Here is a 19,455-nt window from a genome sequence, read left to right as displayed (position 1 = left end):
GTGTATCTGTATATGTGTGTGCATGTATGTGTCTATACGTGTCTGTGTGTATGTGTGAGTGAATCTGTGTATATGTGTATGCATGTGCACACCTGTGTATGTGTGTATGTGTATATGTGTGCATGCATGTGTATGCATGTGTGCACATGTGTTTGTGTGTACGTGTCTCTGTGTGTGAGTGCACCTGTGTGTGTGCACATAAATGTGTCTGTGTGTGCATGTGTGTATGTGTATGCATGTGTGAACTTGTGTGTCTGTGTATGTCTATGTCTGTGTGTGCATCTGTGTGTGTCTGTGTGTGTCTGTCTGTGTGTGTGTCTGTGTGTGTGTCTGTGTCTGTGTGTCTGTGTGTGTGTCTGTGTGTGTATCTGTGTCTGTGTGTGTGTCTGTTTGTGTCTGTATGTCTGTGTGTGTGCATCTGTGTCTCTGTGTCTGTGTGTGTGTCTGTCTGTGTGTGTCTGTGTGTGTGTCAGTGTTTCTGTGTATGTATGCCTGTGTGTGTGCATGTGTGTGTGTCTGTGTGTCTGTGTGTGTGTGCCTGTGTCTGTGTGTCTGTGTGTGTGTCTGTGTGTGTATCTGTCTGTGTGTGTGTCTGTTTGTGTCTGTGTATGTATGTCTGTGTGTGTGCATCTGTGCCTCTGTGTCTGTGTGTGTCAGTGTTTCTGTGTATGTATGCCTGTGTGTGTGCATGTGTGTGTCTGTCTCTGTGTCTGTGTGTGTCTGTGTGTCTATGTGTGTCTGTGCGTGTCTGTGCGTGTCTGTGTCTCTGTGTGTGTCTGTGTCTGTGTATCTGTGTCTGTGCGTGTGTGTCTCTGTGTGTGTGGTGTGTGTGTGTAGGGCATTGTTTTAAGCCCTGAACATTTAGTAACTCATTTATTCCTCATAAACGCCTGATGAGGTAGGCCAGCTACCCATTGTTCTTCAGCACAAAGACCAGGCATGGGAGGCACAGAGAGGTTAAGAAAGTTGCCCTGTGTCACACAGCCTGTCACAGAGGCCATGCCCAGCTCCTGGGGGCTCAGGGGCCTGTGGAGGGCAGGAAAGCCCCTGTCTGTCAAGGCCTTGGTGAGCATCTGGAGGGAGAGTGCTGTTTGGAGCAGAGGTTCCCAGAATCGCCTGATGAGAAGCATCGCCTGGGAACTTGTGAAAAAAATCCAGATTTCCAGGTTCCCTGCCCTCCCCGGGAGATCCTGATATAGGAGACTCCAGTCAAGAATCTGAACCTTTAAGGACGTCCCAGGCGATTGTATCTTGAGCAAGTTTGGGGACCAGTCCCTCTGGACACCGCATGAGAGGCCCTGTCCATCCTTGCTGGCCTTACACTGGGCCCCCGGCACACAAGAGGTGCTCAGCAAATGTTTACCTGACTCCCAGCTAGCTGCGGTGAAGGCCCAGCTGCAGAAACCCGGCCGGGGCGAGACTGCTCAGACTCTCTTCAGCCCAGGGGAGCAGGGCCTGGTTCCTAGGGCCCAGCCTCTCTCTGCTCTGAGCAGGGACCAAGCAGGCGGTCTGAAATCCGCAGAGCCCTGGGCAGACTGAACTGGGCTGGGCCAGGGAGCACCTGTGGCAGGCTCCCTGTGGCAGATCCTCCCCAGCCTGCTTGGGGCCTGCTGGGAGAGCTGACAGTTCCAACAGCTGATAAGGAGGAGGAAGGTCAGAGGAGACAGCCCTTCCTGGGGTGGGATGGGCGGGCTGCAGGAGCACAGCCAATGACCCGGGGCCCGCCGCCCAGGTCATCTGATTGGAGCCCAGAGGCCAGGCTCACTAAACACCTTCCTGCCCGGGCTGGGTGCTGGGCTGCGGGGCTGTCCTGAGGAACCATGAGGACCGCGGCGGCTCTGCGGCAGGTGGTGGAGCCGGGATCCAGCCTCCCCGCCTCCCGTCCCTGGCAGGGTAAGTTCCAGAGTGTTTCACCGGGTCTGTGCCTGGAGAGGCTTCCCCCCTCCCCAAGGCTAAGGCCCCAGCCCCATCAGGTGAGGCTGGAGAAGGTGTTCACTCGGCAGGGTGCGCCCCAAACTCGCCTGGCCAGGAGCAGCAGGGTGGGTGCTGCCTCAATGGGGTTCCAGGGGAAGGGCCAGCCTGGTGTTCCCACGTATGAGAAATGGGCCAGGAGCCTGGTGGGTGGAGCTGGATGCTGTCAGGGTGGCAGGGTGAGGTGGGGGCGCTGTGTCCCCAGGATCCTGATGACTGGGCAGTCAGGGCGCCTGGTGGAAAGGTGAGGGCCCAAGAGGCCGTGGCCGGGGGTTCTGGAGCCGGCTTGCCACTGACTGATCCCACCCTCTGAGCCTCAGTTTCCCCGTCTGTAAGATGAGGCATGGGTGTTGGTGCCCAGGGCAGTGTCTGCACGTGACCAGCAGCCATAACTGATGGTAACAGTGCAGTGCTGGTGACCCTGGAGGGGCCAGAGTCATGCTCCCCTGCACCCTGTGCCTCTCAGGCTGCCCCAGCCCTCCCGCTATACCAGTGCCAGGGGTCTCGGAGGGGTTCCAATTGCTCCTTGCATCTCTGAATCCTCAGTCCCCCTCATGGGGCCGGGGTCCCCACCTGCCACTGGGGATGAGGCCACCTTCTCCGCGGGCTAGACCTGGGAGTGGGTTTTGAAGGCAGCAGAGGCTGGAGGCAGAGGCTGTCGGGGCAGTGAGGAGAGGCACGGGGCCTGGCCCAGAGGAGGGCAGAGGAGAGGCTGCCCTGGGGATGAGGAGACTCCGTGGCTCCGGGAAAAGTGTGGGGCCTCTGTCAGCCTCAGTGTCTCAGCATGCCACCCGCCTGGGGACCTCGCCTCCCTCTCCTGCTGGGGCTGTGGAATGATCTGGAGCTCTCTGTGGCAGCAGCAGCCCCGGGCAAGTTCTGTTCACCAGGAAGGAGCCCGTTCTCATCTTCATCCTTGTTTACAGAGGAAGGCCGGGGCTCAAGGTGGCAGAACTGGCCGGGGATCACAGGCGGCTCCCGCCTGGGGCTAGGCTGCCCTTCCAAAGGCCTGCCTCGGTTTCCTGGTGCTTCGGGGGCAATACCCAGAAACTGGCCCTGCCCCAGGTGTCTCTGTGATTAACTCATTCCCTGTGCAGTGGAGGGAGGCGTGGCCCAGAGAGGCTCCTGGGCTGGCCTGAGGTCCATGGCAAGCGGCCCCAGGGTGTCACCCAGGCAGGCAGCTCCAGGCCTGGCTGGGATCCCACTGAGACACTTGACTGTCTTTAGGCCTTAAAAGTTCACTCTCCAAACACATCAAACTTGTTCCACACTACAGGGACTTTCTGTTTCTTTGTTTATTTTAATAGACCGAATTCTTTGGAATCCTTTTAGGTTTACAAAACAGTCAGGAAGACAGTTCAGAGAGTTCTGTAAAACCCCACCCAGCTGCCTGTATTATTAGCATCTTACCTTGATACGGTACATTTGTCACAACTAATGAGCCAATACGGATGGCTTATTACCAAGCGCAGCTCACACTTGACTCAGGTTTCCTTTGTCTTTACCCAGTGCCTTCGTCTGCCCCAGGACCCCACGTTGCATTGGTCCCCTGGCCTCGCCGGGCTTCTCACACTCTCCGTGGTTTTGCTGGCCTGGACAGCTTGGAGGAGTGGTCGGGATTGTATACAGTCTGCCTCAGTTGGGATCTGTCTAGTTTTTCTCGTGATTAGACTGGAGTTATTATGGGTTACTGGGGGACAGACCCCCAAGGCACAGTGCCAGGCGCACCACTTGGTGCCAAGGCCACACGCTGTCAGCAGGACTCCCCACTGTTGACCCTGACCCTGGCCACCTGGCTGAGGGGTGTTGGTCAGGTTTCTCCCTGTAAACCTTCCCTTTTCCTCCCTTCCCTCCAGTCCTCTCTGGAAGGAAGTCTCTGCGCGCAACCCACACGGAAGAGCAGGAGTCATGGTCCCCGCCCTCAGAGTGGAGCCGCTCCATCAATTATTTGGAATTCTTCTGCCCAGGCGATCTGCCTCTCACCCTGCATTTACTCAGTCATTCCATTGTTTTATTTGAGGATGGATTTGTGGATAACTACGTGACATTTTGGGTTATAATCAAATACCACCTTATTTTTGCTCAAATTACTTTAACTCTTTCAGCTAGCTCCGTGTCCCTTTGACATGTGAGATTTCACTCCTTCCCCCATGCAGGCACGGACTCACTCTCCCGGCACCCCAGGCCGGGCTCAGCGTGTCAGTTTCCTGGCCCAGTCCTAGAATCCACCATTTCTCTGAGCCCTAACTTTTGTTGCTGGGGAAGGGTGTTAGAAACTGAGATCTATTTGGGTGCTAGGCATGCTTACTGCTGTATGGGCATCTTTTCTTCCTTAAAAACATTTTTTAAGTATTTTTATTTATTTTTAGTTTTAGTTTTTACTTTTAATTGTTTTTTTTTAGCGTCAAGTCTCAATGTAGTGCCATTACTTGGATAGGGTGACTGCGGGGAAGCGGCTTAGCTAAGGCCCCCCATTAGCAAGAGGCCAATCTGGAATTTGGGTAACTCATCCATGTTGAATGCTCAGCACGGGGCCAGGGCCAGCGTCAGATGCTGGCTAAGTGCCTACCATGTGCCAGGTCCCGAGGTGGGAGGGCTGAGCCCCATCCTTACAGCACTGGTGTGAGGACATGGGAGGCGCATCGTCACAGCACAGTGACAGGAGATGGCAGCGCCCAAGTGAGTTGGGGGCAGAGGAACAAGTAATCTCTTCCTCTCCTCCCCGGTCCCTCCCAGAAGCAAGAGCAACCCAGAAGGACTCCCAGCAGAGGTGTGGCCAAATGGGGCGTGGAAGGATGTGTAAGAGTTTGCCAGGCAGCCCCGGGAGGAAAGCAAGCCCTCCACGTGTGGAACGGCCACGTGTGGGGATGTGCAGGTAGCCCCCTGTTCTGAGGGAGTGTGGGGTGGGCAGTGAAGCTGCAGAGCCCAGGCTGGACTGAGGAGCCCCCGAGGCACACCTGCCCAAGCTTGGGTCTCTCCTGTCTACCCACTAGTTCCTGCCAGTGCCACCCCCCGCCCCACCAACCGTAGGAACTTGTGCTTCAGTTGGAGGAAACTCCCTGGGCCTCTCCTGCCTGCCCTCAGGTTCGTGATTAGAATCTAAAACCCAAGATGGCTGAGGCCGGGGGCCACTTTGGCAGGAGCCCTGTCAGTCGCCAACAGAGCCCAGCAGACCACCTGGGCGCAAGCTCAGACCCCCGGCCTGGAGAGCCTCTGTCCTCTTTTGATCCCTGTTGACCAAAGGTGGGTGCCTGGTGAGGTCTGCTACCCTGTCCTGTAGCTCGGCCCCCTCCGTGGTAAGAGAGGGCCGGGGGCTGGCAGTGCAGACCCTCCTCACCGTGGCTCCTGCTCGCCCTCCACCCCCTCCCACTCCCCTGTCCAGCCCCAATCACTGTGCTTTTGCCCAGCCCAGGACTCCTGCCCGAACTTCCCTTGCCCTCTCTGATACCTCCCATCCTTCAAGGCCCTGCTCAAATGCCACTGCCTCCACGAAGTTTTCCCTGACTGCCAAGCACAGTTAATGTTCTCACTCGTACCCTCTGCCACCCAGCGCCACTCCCGTTCCACATACTCAGTTGGCTCTGTCCGATGTGTTTCTCATATTAGACTGGGGCTGTGGGTTTGGGGGAGGAAGACCGTGAGAGCGAAGCACACTCCTGCTCACAGCACAGCAAGGACACCTGCTAGCAACAGGCCTCGCCACTGATGCGGTTGACCCCGGTCACCTGACTTCCGGGTTGGTTGGGTTTTTGCATTTCCGCACTGTCCTCTGTGGAAGAAAGCCACCGTGTGCAGCCCACGCCAAAGAAGGGAGTTCATGCTCTGCCCCCAACCTAAGGTAGTGGGCGTTCTCCTGCCTGGGGCTCTGTCCCTTCTCCCCTATTTACCCGGCTTATCCCGTCACGTATTTGTGCCCACGGGGCCTCAGGCATATTTGTTTTCTCTCTGAGGTTGACTTGACTCCCGCTTCGCCTGTGTTTTGTTGGTCACATTGTCCCAGCTTTGGCCACTGGGAGCTCTTTCAGTTGACGCCCGTGTCCCTTCGTCATGGTTCCATCATTTTGGGGATCTACTGATTCATTTAACTGTGGCTCGCACTTCCGTAATTCCTGGTGCTACAAGACACTCCAGGCCCAATGTGATTATTTCCTGCCAGGGAATGTATTTCACGAATATTTCACATGTGGAAATATTCTGCAGACTGCCTCCTCCAGGCAGCCTCCCCAGCTGTCTACAGGCAGGACTGGGGGTGTGCAGTCCTCCCCGCTGCCGGCCCCTCTGCAACGGCTGCTCTGGCCGAGCTGTCCCATCTGGTTCCTTGACTGTACCCACCATGAGGCTGAGGCTGGGGTCTCCAGACGGTGGCAGGCACCTGACTCAGCCATGCTGGATGCTGAGCACGGGGCAGGGCCAGGTCGGGCAGGCAGGTTGGAACTGGGCGATGCCTCCTGCCGATCCTGCCCTGCTGAATAGTAACGACTACGACTGCTCTCCTTTGTGGAGCCCTCCTCTGTGCCGTCAGGTGCTGGGCCTGGGCAGCGCCCGTAAAGCAGCTCCCCCAGGGGCTTTGAACCCAGGCTTCAGAATCTGCTCTCCGTCATCGGGTTGCAGCCCAGCATGTTCTGTGCTTGCCAGTGGGGTACTGTCTCCGTACCCACTGTGTGGCACCTGGACCACTACGCTACCCTTGGTGAACAGGGGAGGGCTATGCCGGGGTAGAGGGAGTGAGGCATGTGTCCATCCTGCAGCAAGTGAGGGGAGACCCCGGGACCCACACCTGGCTGGGCATCAAAGTGGAGGGCCATGCCCCTGTGACGCCGCCTGGGAGACACCCCAGCTGGTCAGCAGGCACGTGAGGCAGCAGCTGTGGACAATGGCCCAACAAGGGGCTGCTGCCTGGAGCCTGCACTGGGCACCTGTCATGAAGCAGCCCCCTCCCTGTCTCTCCAGTGTCCCGGGGGAGGTGTAGCCAGGGTGTGGCCAGATCCTGCCGGGCGTTGCTCACGGGGACACGTGGCTTGCCACATGAGGTGGGAGAGCTGGAGCCCCACCTGGGGCAAGCCCATGCCCGCTCCAAGCCGGTCGTTCCTTCCCACCAACTGCCCACACAGCTTTGCCACAGTAGAAGTGCACCTGACTGGGCTCTGTCCCCTCCTACATGTCTGGCAGAGGTGAACCCACTCAGAATTCATGGGGCTGTTGGCTCCCACCTGGCTTGAGCAGCCCAGCCTCCAGTCACCAGCACTTGGTTTGTTAGTCATTCAGCAAACGCTTGCAGAGTGTGGAGCGGTGATAGGCACGGGGGCCACAGAGAGCAGGGCCCGCCAGTGCCCTCCCTGGAGGAGCCGTCAGTGGCGGTGCTGGATGATGGCCCCAGTCCCAAGAGGGGTGGAGCGTGCTCAGGCTCTCCAGGGCCCAGGGCAAGGGCTGGCCAGGCTGGTGGCCAGGTAGGCCTCTCTGAGGAGGCAAAGCACCGAGGTCACAGCTGGAGGAGAAGGGGCGGCAGGAAGCAGTGGGGTGCAGATTCCAGGGCAGGCGGTGGGGGTGTGGGAGAGCACAGGGTGGTCAAAGCCCACGGGGTGGGGAGGTGGGGAGGGGAGGGCAGAGTGAAGCTGGCAAGGATAGCTTGGATGTAACCAGGTGGGGAAAGAGAGGGGTCGTGTGCCAAGTGCCTTGTGGTGCCGTCTACTAAGACGCAGGGCAGGGGAGGGGCAGTAGGTGTCCAGTTTGGAAGGGTGGTGTCTGGACTGGCTACCAGCCATCAGAGAGGCGGACGGTGGCGCTGGCACGGGCCTTCAGTCTGAGCTGGAGCCTGGGGACATTAGCAAAGGCAGATGGCTCCGAAGTCCCTGCTGGCATGAGCTCCCCACACAGTGTGGCCCTTGGAGAAGGCGTGACTGTGAGGGAGGATGCTGGGAGGTGGGAGAAGGTGCCCAAAAGGTGAGGTTCTCGGGTGGACCCATGGCCCTGAGAGGCAAGGAGGAGGCAGCCAGGAGGGGACTGCTGGGCTTGGCCACGTGGAAAATCTGGTGACCTGCGCATGGGTGGTTTTGGGGAGCATAGGGGCACATCGATTCGAGGCCAGGAAGTGGGGCGTGGAAAACAGCACTTGAGGTTTTTTGGGAGGTGGCCAGGCAGTGCAATGGGGCTGTCCCAGCCTGGCTGCAGGTGCCTGCAATTGCCAGCATTTCCCCCGTCCACCCCGCCCCCCATGACATCTGGCCCAGTCCAGTGGGCAGCAGGAGGCCTGCAGGAATCTCCCTCAGGGCCCTCCTCCCCTCCGCCTGCAGTGACCTCAGCCTTGGAGCCTCCAGCGTCCCGGAGGTGGGTCCCAGCTGGGAGGATTCACTCCTTAGGAGGAGCTGGGGGAGTGTGTGCCCGGGCTGCATTAATGTTTGTGTAAGCCAAGGTCAGGATCAACCCCGATCTTCAGGCTCTGCAGAATGCCGGGAATTCCAGCTGGGTCCCACCCCTGAGTCAGGAAAATTGGGGCTCTGAGGAGTTCGGGCTTATGGGATCGGGAGTCCTGGGGACTCATCTGTAAGCTGGGATCTGTGTCCCCAGACTCCTGGGAGAATGGCCTCCTCGCGGCCCCGGCCACGTGCCCTCTCCTGGGGCCTTCTCGTCTGTGCACCCTCGCTTGGTCATCCACACCTCGCCAGCCGGCTGGTCCATCAGTGTGTTTCTGAGACTTGGCCTCTTCTGGCTCTGTGATGTTTTTCTGGAGACAGAACCTGGCTCTGTCGCCCTGGCTGAAGTGCCGTGGTGCGGTCATTGCTCACTTCAGCCTCCACCTCCTAGGCTCAAGCAATGCTCCCACCTCAGCCTCCCAAGCAGCTGGGGCTACAGGCATGTACGGCCATGCCCAGCTAATTTTTTGTATTTTTTGTAGAGACAAGGTTTTGCCATGTTGCCCAGGCTGGTGTCCAACTCTTGGACTCAGGCGATCCTTGTGACTCAGCCTCCTAAAGTGCTGAGATCGCAGGCGTGAGCCACTGCGCCCAGCCCTGGCTCTGTGATCCTAGCCTCCCCACACCTCTGTTCCTCGTGGTTTTAAAGGCGGAGATGCTGGCAGGAGCTGAGGGGCTGCCATGGGGTCCTGAGGGAGGCAGTGAGGGTACTCTGGTCAGCTTCCTCCAAGAAAGGAAAGTCCCTCTTCTGAAAGCTCCGCTGGGGAAGCAGCTTGCCTCCCCCACCACCCCCAGGTGAGGAGTGCTGTGCTGAGGGGTCTCGGGCACCTGGTCAGAAGGCCAGGCTGGCCCAGGGAGGAGGAAGGACTGCGGACCTGCTGGGCTGCAGCGTCAGCAATTCCCTGGGCTCCAGGGCGACGCCGGCCCAACAGAGCAGGACATTCCGGCCAGTTGGGGGTAGGTGTCTTCAGTTTCAGCCCAGGCAGGAGAACTGCTGACCACTTCCTGCAGGCTCCGACCCGGTGGCCCTGCCACCCATCCGGCCGGGGTGGCCATCAGTCATCTGGAAAGCCGAGGAGCCCTGTGCCCCTGTTTTGCAAAGAGCAGTTCCTGAAATCACAGGGCCTAGAGCTCTGCTCATCTGATCAGGGACCGGTTTCAGCAGCAAAGGCCAGCAATAACACATGGTCTGAGCACGGCTGAGTGGGGCACCGTCCTAGCCCTTTCTGGGGGATGACTCATGACGCTGCCATCCAGCGCCCGCTGCTATGGGGCTCCAGGCTAGCAGCTTACCCCGCCGGCCCAGATATGCCTGTCCTCCAACTTGGGTGCGTGGAGGAACCAACTCGGGAAGGAATCTCGGGGGAGATGCGTGCCGGTCCTTCCCTCTTGTCCTCGGGTCTGAGCTGGGCCTGGGAAGGCCTTGGGAAGTGCGCGGGCATCTTTGCTGGTTTGCGTTTCTGCAGAACACTGCTTCAGAGAGACAGAGTTTTACACGGGAGGAATCGGAGGCCGGGGAAGATGACAGGGCTACTCAGTGTGGAGCTGGGCTCTCCAGGGGCAGGAGATGTCTCTGTCACCTTTCTTTCTTTCTTCCTTTCCTTCCCTCCTTCTTTCTTTCTTTCTTTCTTTAATTTATTTTTTAAAATAAAATACGAAACGCTTCACGAACTTGCGTGTCATCCTTGTGCGGGGGCCATGCTAACCTTCCCTGTCTCGTTCCAATTTTAGTGAATGTGCTGCCGAAACGACCACTTATTTATTTACTCTTGAGACGGAGTCTTGTTCTGTCGCCCAGGCTGGAGTGCAGGGGTGTGATCTCGGCTCACTGCAACCTCTGCCTCCTGAGTTCAAGCGATTCTCCTGCCTCAGCCTCCCAGGTAGCTGGGATTAGAGGCGCTCGCCGGCATGCCCAGCTAACTTTTGTATTTGTAGTAGAGATGGGGTTTCACTATCTTGGCCAGGCTGGTCTCGAACTTCTGATCTTGTGATCCACCCGCCTCAGCCTCCCAAAGTGCTGGGATTACAGGTGTGAGCCACCTCGCCAGCCTATTTATTTATTTTTATTATTATTATTTTTGAGATGGAGCCTTGCTCTGTTACCCAGGCTGGAGTGCAATGGCGAGATATCAGCTCGCTGCAATCTCTGCCTCCCAAATTCAAGTGATTCTTTCTCCTCTGCCTCCCAAGTAGCTGGGATTACAGGCAACCACCACCACACCCAGCTAATTTTTGTACTTTTTTTTAGTAGAGACGGGGTTTCACCATTGTTGGCCAGGCTGGTCTCAAACTCCTGACCTCAAGTGATCCGCCCACCTCGGCCTCCCAAAGTGCTGGGATTACAGGCATGAGCCACTGTGCCCGGCCCTGAGTCACCTTTGAAATGTAAGGGCCATGGAATCACCAGGAACTGCCCTTCCTGTGACCTTGGGTAAAGGTACTTCTGAGGTTGTAAATTACAATCTTGTTACCAACCACTTGTCTTTGCCGTCTTCTCTTCCACTCGGAAGGCGCTACCTGGTGAGTGGCTTCTGTGTGCAAGAGGTTTGCGTGGTTGCAGGTGTGACCAGGGCGGAGCATCGAAGCGGGGCCGGCAGTGACGGACCACGTCCCGAGCCTGTTTCGCAGCACAAGACGGCCTCGGTTCTGTGGTCCACAGATCTGGCCCCCTGTCTTGTATGATAGATGAAGTTTTATTGGCATGTGGCCATACCCGTTCGCTTATCGCTGTCCGTCTGCTTTGCTGCTGTAAGGGCAGGGTTGTGACAGACCTGATGGCTGGCAAAGCCAAACACGCTTCCCCCGGCCCTGCCCACAGTGCATTTGCCTCCCGAGTTCTAGAACGACCTTGGAGGCTCCCGTGAGCCTGTTTCTGCTGGACAGGGCCAATGGGAGAGCCAGCAGCCTGCTGAAGTAGCCTGTAGCCCCCAGGTCCCTGCATTCCTGAGAGTCACTTTTATGGCAGTTGTAGATTAACCCCTCAGGGCACGAGTGTGCTGGCCTCTCCTTGGCTGCGAGAGTCCATAGTCCCCCGAAGTGGCTGTGGGAGATTTTCGCACTCTGCCTGCCAGGAGCACAGTTGTTGTTTGAGCTGGCTCTGACCCCTGAGAAGCCCTTTACACCCCCGCTTTGCCTGGTTCTTCTCCCTCCAAGTCTCAGCCCAGGTGCTTCCTCTTTCAGGAAGCCTTCCTCGATTTCATCCTCCTCTCTTTCCTCCCAGGCCTCCCTTTGCTGCTACATGGAACATGCTTTGCCATCCTGGTCTGTTTCCCGGTCAGTTTCCCCGACTTGTCTGTGAGCTCCTCCTGTGAGCAGCCAAATCATGGGATGGGCGGGGTCCCAGAAGGCAGAGCTGGGATAGGGGTGCTGTCATCTCCAGTGGCAGGTGGCGCTCCAAACCGCAAAAAGCAGCATTACCTGGAGGTGGGGAGTGTTACCCACTGCAGAGGTGCAGTTCCCTGCGAGGGATGAGTCCCGGTAACCCCCGCTGGTGTAGGGCAGGTGAGGATCACCTTCTGAGCCTGAGATGATTCCCTCGTGACTGCTGCTGAGAACTGAATAGGCTCTGAGACAGCTAATGAAGCCAGAAGCCGCCGGGGCCTTTGTATAATTGCTGCTGTCATCACTTGCTGTAGGAGGCTGAAAAACACAAAGACAGAGCCACCAGGCACAGCACAGCCAGCAGCCTCCCAGAGGGAGGAACCTGAACCCTCAGGGCTGGGGGCTGCGGAGGTGGAAGGCAGGGTCCCCTCTTCCTGACCCAGCAACCCCGGCCTCAGGGAGCCTGGTCAGCACTCAGGTTGTGTCTGAGGCTTTGACAGGCGCTGTCCTGGGACCTTCTGAGATGGATAATTAAAGGGACTTCTCTAAAAAGTCACAGCTGAAGGGTGTGGTTGGGGGCTTCACACCCACTGTGTCACATGTGGGCCAGATTTGGGTTTTCCTGAATGAAGGACACAGGAACAGGTCTGGTAGCTTCTTTGAGTGACCAGGGACAGTCACAGGAAAAGTCTGAAGCCACACTCGCTTTTCCCAGGCTGTGGTGGCCATGCCTGCCACTTCTACATTGGATAGAAATTGTGTCCCCAGCACCTCATCCGCCCAGACTCCTGAGCAGCCAAGCCCGGGACGGGAAGCGCTTGCCGAAAATGAGCTTGTTACTCTCTCAGCGAGAGGAACCTCTCATCAGGACTGCTTTGATGTACCTGGTCAGCAGCTTCCCAGCCTGGAGCAGGCCAGAAACGGGGAACCGGCTGGTATCAAAGGCGGGTGGAGAGATGGAGAAACTCTATGCCAATCCCCTCACCTGGCAATGGGTCACTTCGCCTTATAATTCAATCAAACACCAGCTGGTCCCAGAGATCAGAGAAAGGGACAGAGGAGGGCCACTGCTTTCCAGAGCACCATCGCAAAGATTAACTCTGGGGCTTGGTGCTCGAAAGCGTGCGTGTTAGGTTCCCTGGAAAACCCCAGACTCTTGGGAAGGACTTGCTCCTGGGGGTTTCCAGGAATTGAGGGCATCACTGCCTTTGTCTCTGGCTGCTCAACTCACCTTAGAAAGCACCAGAGGGCAGTTGAGGGAGGGGTGAGGAACACAGGTTTGAGCCTGGAAGGACTAGGATCTGGGCTGATTCTTCCACATAGGAGCTGTGTGGCCCTGGCCAGGTCATGCCACCTTTAGGCCCTCTGTGAATCAGACCAGTGGGCATCAGGAGGCACTCACCAGCAGGCATCAGGAGACACTCACCAGCAGGCATCAGGAGGCACTCACCAGCAGGCATCAGGAGACACTCAAGCTGGTGGGGCCATCAGCAAGCCCCATGTGATGATAATCCTCTTGAAGGACTGAGTATCTTCTTGGCAAGTGACAATTTGAATTTATTACAACCACATCAGGGAGCAGAACTGTTGAGCTGCAGGGCACTTAGAGATCTCCAAGACCAACTCTACCATTTGCAAGATGGGGAGACTGAGGCCCAGAGCAGTGACAGATTGTGCTGGGAGAATTGAAGGCTGAGCTGGGTTCGGGCGGGCCATCTGGCAGGCAGGGCTGTGTGTGCTTCTGCCCCAGCATCTGCAGCCTCCAGGTGGGCATGCTTGGAAAGCCCGCAGCCATGAAGGCTCAGGTCCCTTCCTCTGGGAGGCTGCTGGGTGTGCTGTGTGGCGTCAGGGTGCTCTGTGCTCTGCGCAGTTGGGGAGGCTCTCAGAAAATCCCCCCGGCCTTGGGCCAGAAGGGCAGCTGCAGAGACAAACAGGATATGGAGTCTCCAGCCACAACAGGGGACAATGGCCAGGAGAGGAAATGTCTCCAGACCCGTGTGTGGAGGTGGAGCCCATTTGGGGGCGTTTTTTTTCAACGCAGCTTCCAGAAAAACAAACACAGGCGAAGCCAGGCATCTCTGGCTAGGAGAGGAAGTGTGTTCTGCCCACTCTGGAGAATGGACGGAGGTGTGAGCAGGCGGGAGAATGGGGGGACACCTGCTTTGAGTCTCAGGTCATAGACGGGAAACTGAGGCCTGCAGGAGGAGGAGCTGCCACAGGCAGGCAGCAAGTTGACGCAGGTGGTCTCGGGCCCACTCCCCACTTCTCTGCACGGCCCCTTGCTCTAACATATAAGCAGAGGCACAGGCAGCCCCATCCCATGGTGGGGCGACGAGGCCAGGGCACTGGTAGCACGTGCTGACCTCCCAGGGGCATCGGTTCTCCCCCACCTGCCTGTTGAGCATTGCTCCTCTGTGCTCCTTTCTGGGCCAAAGCCGTGGAGAGGACCCGGCACAGGCATTTGTCACACACACAGAATCTCAGTGCGACTGATCTGTGCACCTGTGCTTGGCATTTTGGAAAAGTCCTCAAGTCTAATTTAATCTTTATGACTCGGGGCACGACCGCAGAATCCCACATCCCCACCTGCCTGACACCCAGCACTACTGGGAGGAAGTGACCACTCCATGAGGCTGTGTTGACGGATGCGTGCGCCCTCGGCCTGCCCAGTTCCTGTATGTGGAGCCCAGGCTGGAGATGAATTGGATCTCAGTGGAGAAGCCTCACTGAGCGGGGGAGGGAGTCACAGAGGCTGCAGGTGGCACTGGTGGGGGTGTGGGGAGAGGAAGACCTGGGGGAGTGATGTTGGGTGCTTCTGTGGGCATCCACAGCTCCTGGGCACTGGGGCAGCAGATGCCTTGGGGGTGGCTGCTCACCCAGGAAGGCAGCCCACACAGAGGAGAGGTGGGTGTCCAGAGTTGCACTCATTCTGCAGGGAAGGTGCCAGGAGAATCTGGCTCCCAAGATGCTCTGGGCTTCGGTAGTGGGAGCTTTGTGAAGGCGGACACATTACCCAGTCGAGGGCTGAGCCGGGAGAGGCAGAGGGAGCTGGCAGGGCCGGACAGGATGCAGGTTGAGCTCTGGTGGTGGGGAAAGGTGGGAGATGGGGCCGGCAAGTGTCTGCAGGGAAGTGCAAGAAAGGCGGACCTTGTACTGTCCACCCCCGAGGCCCAAGGAGGGGACTGGCAGGACACCGGGCTCGAGGGACTGCAGGCGGCTGAGGTTGAGGGGCTGTGTTTGGGGACCGACATCAGGCTCGAGGGACTGCAGGCAACTGAGGTTGACGGGGCTGTGTTTGGGGACCGACATCAGGCTCGAGGGACTGCAGGCGGCTGAGGTTGATGGGGCTGTGTTTGGGGACCGACATCAGGCTCGAGGGACTGCAGGCGGCTGAGGTTGACGGGGCTGTGTTTGGGGACCGACGTTCCCAACCACACTGTCCCAGGTCTGCTTCACAGCTTGAGTACCGAGCTGACCCCAAATCCAGTGACACGTACGTCCACCCTGAACCTGGGAACTGACCTTCTTTGGAATGAGGGTGTTTGCAGCTGTGATTTCCTCCAGGGTCTCCAGGTGAGATCATCTTGGGTTACTTAGGTGAACCCCAAATCCAGCAACAGGGTGCTTAGGAGAGAGGAGACACAGACACAGAGGAGGAGGCTGGGCGAAGACAGAGGCACAGCCTGGAGCGAGGCGACCTTCAGCCAGAACATGCCTGGAGCCCCGGAGGCTGGGCCGGTGAGGCCGCCCCTGGCCCTCCCCACAGCTTGACTGCGGACTTTCAGCCTCCAGAACTGTCAGAGATGACACTTCTGCTGTCTGGAGTCCCCAGTGTGTGGCACTTGGATGTGGCAGCCCCAGGAAACTGACAGAGTGGCCACCAGAGCTGCCCTTCAATGCGGATGGAGAGGCCACCATTTTCCTCCTCAGACAGAGGCCGGGCCGGGGAGCCGCGTCCCCACAGGGAGGAAGAGCTGGTCTGGGAGCTACTGCTCTTCTGCCTGTGGGTCAGACTTTCAGACTGCTGTCACTGAAGACTCTCTGAAAGTGTCCCTTTGTGCCTCTGAACTCCCTCTCCCCGCCCCCACCGTTGTGTGGTCACCAAGCATGTTGGTGGCATGGAAGGTGGGGTCTGGCCAGGCCAGGCCAGGGAGCTGGGAGGCTGGGCCTGCCTGGGCCCCTAAGGGGCTTGGACCTCCCATGGACCCTCCTTGGGGCCCTTTTGGAGCAGCAAAGGGACACACCTGGGGCATCTGCGGTTGCACCCTCGTCCTGGGCCCCGGCCTCAGTGGGAGGAGGGAGGGTGCGACCTTAGGGCTTGCTGTGCAGGATGCGGGGAGTTGAGGCAAGGGACAGCCCACAGGCAGAGTCTGAGATTAGAGAAAGGTGAAGGGCGGGTAGCTGAGGATGAAGGATTTGGGCGTGGGCTGGGAGTGGCTTTGACCTGAGTAGCTCACCTGGGGTGGGAGTTCTTAGCCCGGGGTGACTTCATGCCCAGGGGATCAATATCTAAGCTATGTTTGGCTGTCAGGACTGGAAGAGGGGGCTACTGGCATCCCATGGGTGGAGGCCAGGGACCAGCTAAAACCCTCCAGTGCATGGGACAACCCCGCCCCCTCGACTAAGAAGGATGCAGCCCCAAATGTTGGTAGTGCCAAGGTTGAAAACCCCAGCCCTAAAGGCTTGAGAACCAGTGGGACCTGGGTCCAGTCTTATCTTCTAGTTGGTCACTGGCCTTGGGCATGCCACATGACCTCCCTGAGCCTTAGTTTTCCTGTCTGTGAGATGGACACATTACTATTTAACTTGAGGATTTTCCTGTGTGTAAAGCGCAGGGTGGAGGGATCCCTCCCACTCTCTCTTCCTAGAGCTGGCTGGAGCTGGCAGCCCACACCTACCACATGGGTGCCCACACCTGTGTTGGCAAGGGCATCAGAGCAGGCAGAGAGGCGGGGCCCACGGGCCAACCTGAGCTCAGTTCTGCCTCTTGTCTGAGCTGACGTGAGTCCATTCCAGGCTTCCTGAGTGGACAGGGGCGGGATTCCATGTCTTGGCCTTGGGTCTGCCTGGACAGGAAGGTTTCTGCTCTCAAACCTGGCTGAGGCCTGGAGCCAGTGGGAAGGTAAAGAGGTAGACCTGCTGGGACAGGCCAGGTTCCAGGAGAGCTTGTGGTGAGGAGGAGGAGGGCCCATCTCTTCCCTTAAATGTTCCCATTGGTGGAGCCAGTGTCCCGGACAGCACCCGGGCAGAGGCAAGGGAAGTGTGCATGAGCGTTTGTGTGCATCTGTGTGCCTGTCCATGTGTGCATGAACGTGTGTGTTTTGTATGTGTGTGCATGTGTGCGCAGGCCTGTGTGTGTGTGTATGTGTGTGTGTGTGTGCGTGCAGGCCTATGTGTGTGTGCATGTGTGCGCAGGCCTGTGTGTGTGTGTGCACGCGCAGGCCTGTGTATGTGTGTGTGCCCAGTAAGTGGAAGAGGAACAGAGAGCAGAGCTGAGGTTGGCAGGGCTGGAGGGCTGGTGGCTGGTGGACTTCCCCAATCCCAGCCTGGCCGGGGACTGGGTGCCCCGGCCTCTACTGCAGAGCCTGGGGGCCGGGCAGCGGGCGGGCAGGGCAGGGCCTGGAGCCGGTCCAGGAAAGAGCTAATGATCAACCGGCTGCGGTGTCTGTGCAGCCACCCTGGGCCTGCCTCTCCGTCACTGGCCCCCAGGCGCAGGGAGGAAGTAGGGCAGGAAGCAGGGGGCGGAGGCCGCTGTGCAGTCAGCCTGGCTGTGGGCGGCCCCTGCCTGCTCCGTCCAGCTGGAGACAGCCCCGTGGGGCCAGCCAGCGCTGGGCCAGGACGGCCACCTGGTGCCTGCGAGCTACGGCCCTTTGGGCCTGGGAGCTGCCTCTGAGGAGCAGAGCGCAGGTACGGGGGGCTCCGGGGCAGGCGGGGTGTGGACTGGCCGGGCAGCCTGCTGTCTGCGGGTCTTTGCCATGGTTGAATCTATACACTTTCTTGAGGACTTTTCTGACCTGTTTGGGATTGGGGTGGAGCAAAACTTCGAGCTGGGGGCCTAGGGGAGGTCGTGGGCACCCTCCGCAGACCCCACTCAGAGCTCATAGGTGCTGGCGGTGCTAGTCCAAAGTGACTGTGGGTAATCTCAGCTTTGACAAAGCACCTTGCTTCTGGGACTGGCCTGACCCCATGCTGACCCTTGGTGTGAGCGGCCCTGGGGGTCTGGGAGCAGAGCCAGTGACAGGGATTCCAGGTCTAGCGGGTCTCAGGTGTGACCCCCCTGCCCCGGATTAGCTGGGCCCACGCTGCCAGACCCACCAGGGTGAGCCCAGCGCCTCTAAGCCTCACCCGGCGCCATGGAGGCTGTAACTGGCCACTCTGACGCCGCCACCTGGGTCTTTTTTCCAACAACCAAATGGACCAGCGACAGGGACTCCAGCCTGAAAATTCCAGGGAGGATCCATGGTCCTGTGTGTGTACACCGCCGAGACCCCTCTGGGCCTGAGTGTGGCCCCCCAGGAGTCCCGGGAGCCCTGCCCTGTCTGTGAAGCGGGAGTTTCCGAACTTTTGCTGTTGCCGAGGCTCAGATGAGATGAATAGCAGAGTGACGCTGGGGGGAGTCAGTGGTGCCTGCCAGTGCCAGGGCCAGGGCAGCCTGCATGTGGGCCAGCCACTCAGGGTGTGTGTGGCCTCCCAGTGCCAGGCAGCGGGCTGAATCAGGGTGTCTAGGTTTAGGATGGGTATGTCGGGGCTGGGCTCAGACCGCCTGGGTTCAGCCCCACCTATGCCGCTGGGCTGTGTGACCGTGGGCAGGCAGAGTCACCGACGCTGATGGCTCGTCTGTGAAAGGAGCACAGTGGTGCCTCCCTCCTCCAGGTGAGCCGAGGACGCTGTGAGCTCCCTGCACGGCTGTAATTATGTGACTGTCAACACCGCTGTTGACAGCGATGACGACTGTGTCCTGTGATGGGCGTTGGGCGGCATTTTACGCGTGAAGACATCACTTGCTCTTTCAGCGACGTGGGGGAGGATGGCCGCACCGCACACTAGAGAGAAGCAGGGCCAGGAGTGCGCGGGGCGCCGGGTTCCCTGGCTGCCAGAGGGCGTGGCAGGGCCCTCTCCAGCGGGTTCTCGCAGCTCCGGAGGTCGGAATTCCGAACTCAAGGCATTTCTCGGAAGTCTCCTGGGCGGCTCCTCCCTGCCTCTTCCCTCTCCCTGTGGCTCCCTGTGCTCTTTGGCTGTGATTTGCATCACTCCACCCTCCGTCCCGTTGGTCACATGGCCTCCTCCCCGGCTCCTCGGGTGCCTCCGTGTCCTCTCTTTTACTCACAAGGAAGCCAGGCCTGGATTTAGGGCCCGTCTCATCTGGAACACCCTCATGTTAACTGAAGTTAACGTCATCTGCACAGACCATTTCCAAATAAGGCCCCATTCTGAGGTTCCTGTGGGCATGAATTTTGAGAAGACAGTGTTACCCCAGGATTTGAGGTGACAAGCCCACCCCCAGAGGTGCTTGGTGGCATAGGTCAGGTCTCCAGGGCCGTAAGAGTGTTCAGTAAGAGCCTGGCAAAGGCTTGGCCAAAGCTTCCGGAACCCATTCAGGGCTGGCTGGGGGCCCCTTCCTCCTTCTTCCAATCCAGATTCACAGGGCCCTGGCTGTGGGCCAGAAGCACGGTCCCTATAACCCACCTGACCCATTTGTGCGGCATGTATTTTCACTGGCATTTTCTGGCTCAGTAAACTGAGGATGGAGAGGCCT

The 19,455-nt window shown here is 58.5% G+C and overlaps 1 protein-coding gene and 1 non-coding gene across 5 annotated transcripts in view; one reads left to right on the top strand and one right to left on the bottom strand.

The window, feature by feature from the left end:
* The first annotated feature begins 1,763 nt into the window (after positions 1-1,763).
* Positions 1,764-19,455, top strand: part of SH3TC1 (SH3 domain and tetratricopeptide repeats 1) — a 59,486-nt gene continuing 41,794 nt past the window's right edge. Inside the window, exon 1 of one of the 4 annotated variants that reach the window (XM_064365505.1) lies at positions 1,764-1,893. The gene's annotated coding sequence lies outside the window, so the exon portion shown is untranslated. Of the gene's footprint in view, positions 1,894-17,491; positions 17,607-19,455 lie in introns of those variants that run through there. The other 3 variants (XM_021669507.2, XM_021669506.2, XM_064365506.1) reach the window with 3 other exon arrangements.
* LOC135271996 (U6 spliceosomal RNA) lies at positions 10,027-10,133 on the bottom strand. The gene has a single exon (XR_010340115.1). It is a non-coding gene; the product is annotated as a U6 spliceosomal RNA (small nuclear RNA).

The sequence above is a fragment of the Aotus nancymaae genome, unplaced genomic scaffold (assembly GCF_030222135.1).
Source record: "Aotus nancymaae isolate 86718 unplaced genomic scaffold, 86718_ANA_hifiasm-v0.15.2.pri h1tg000006l, whole genome shotgun sequence".
In the NCBI taxonomy this organism is placed as follows: domain Eukaryota; kingdom Metazoa; phylum Chordata; class Mammalia; order Primates; family Aotidae; genus Aotus; species Aotus nancymaae.
Note: the sequence above shows the minus strand (reverse complement) of the source record. Positions and strands in the feature narration are given on the sequence as shown.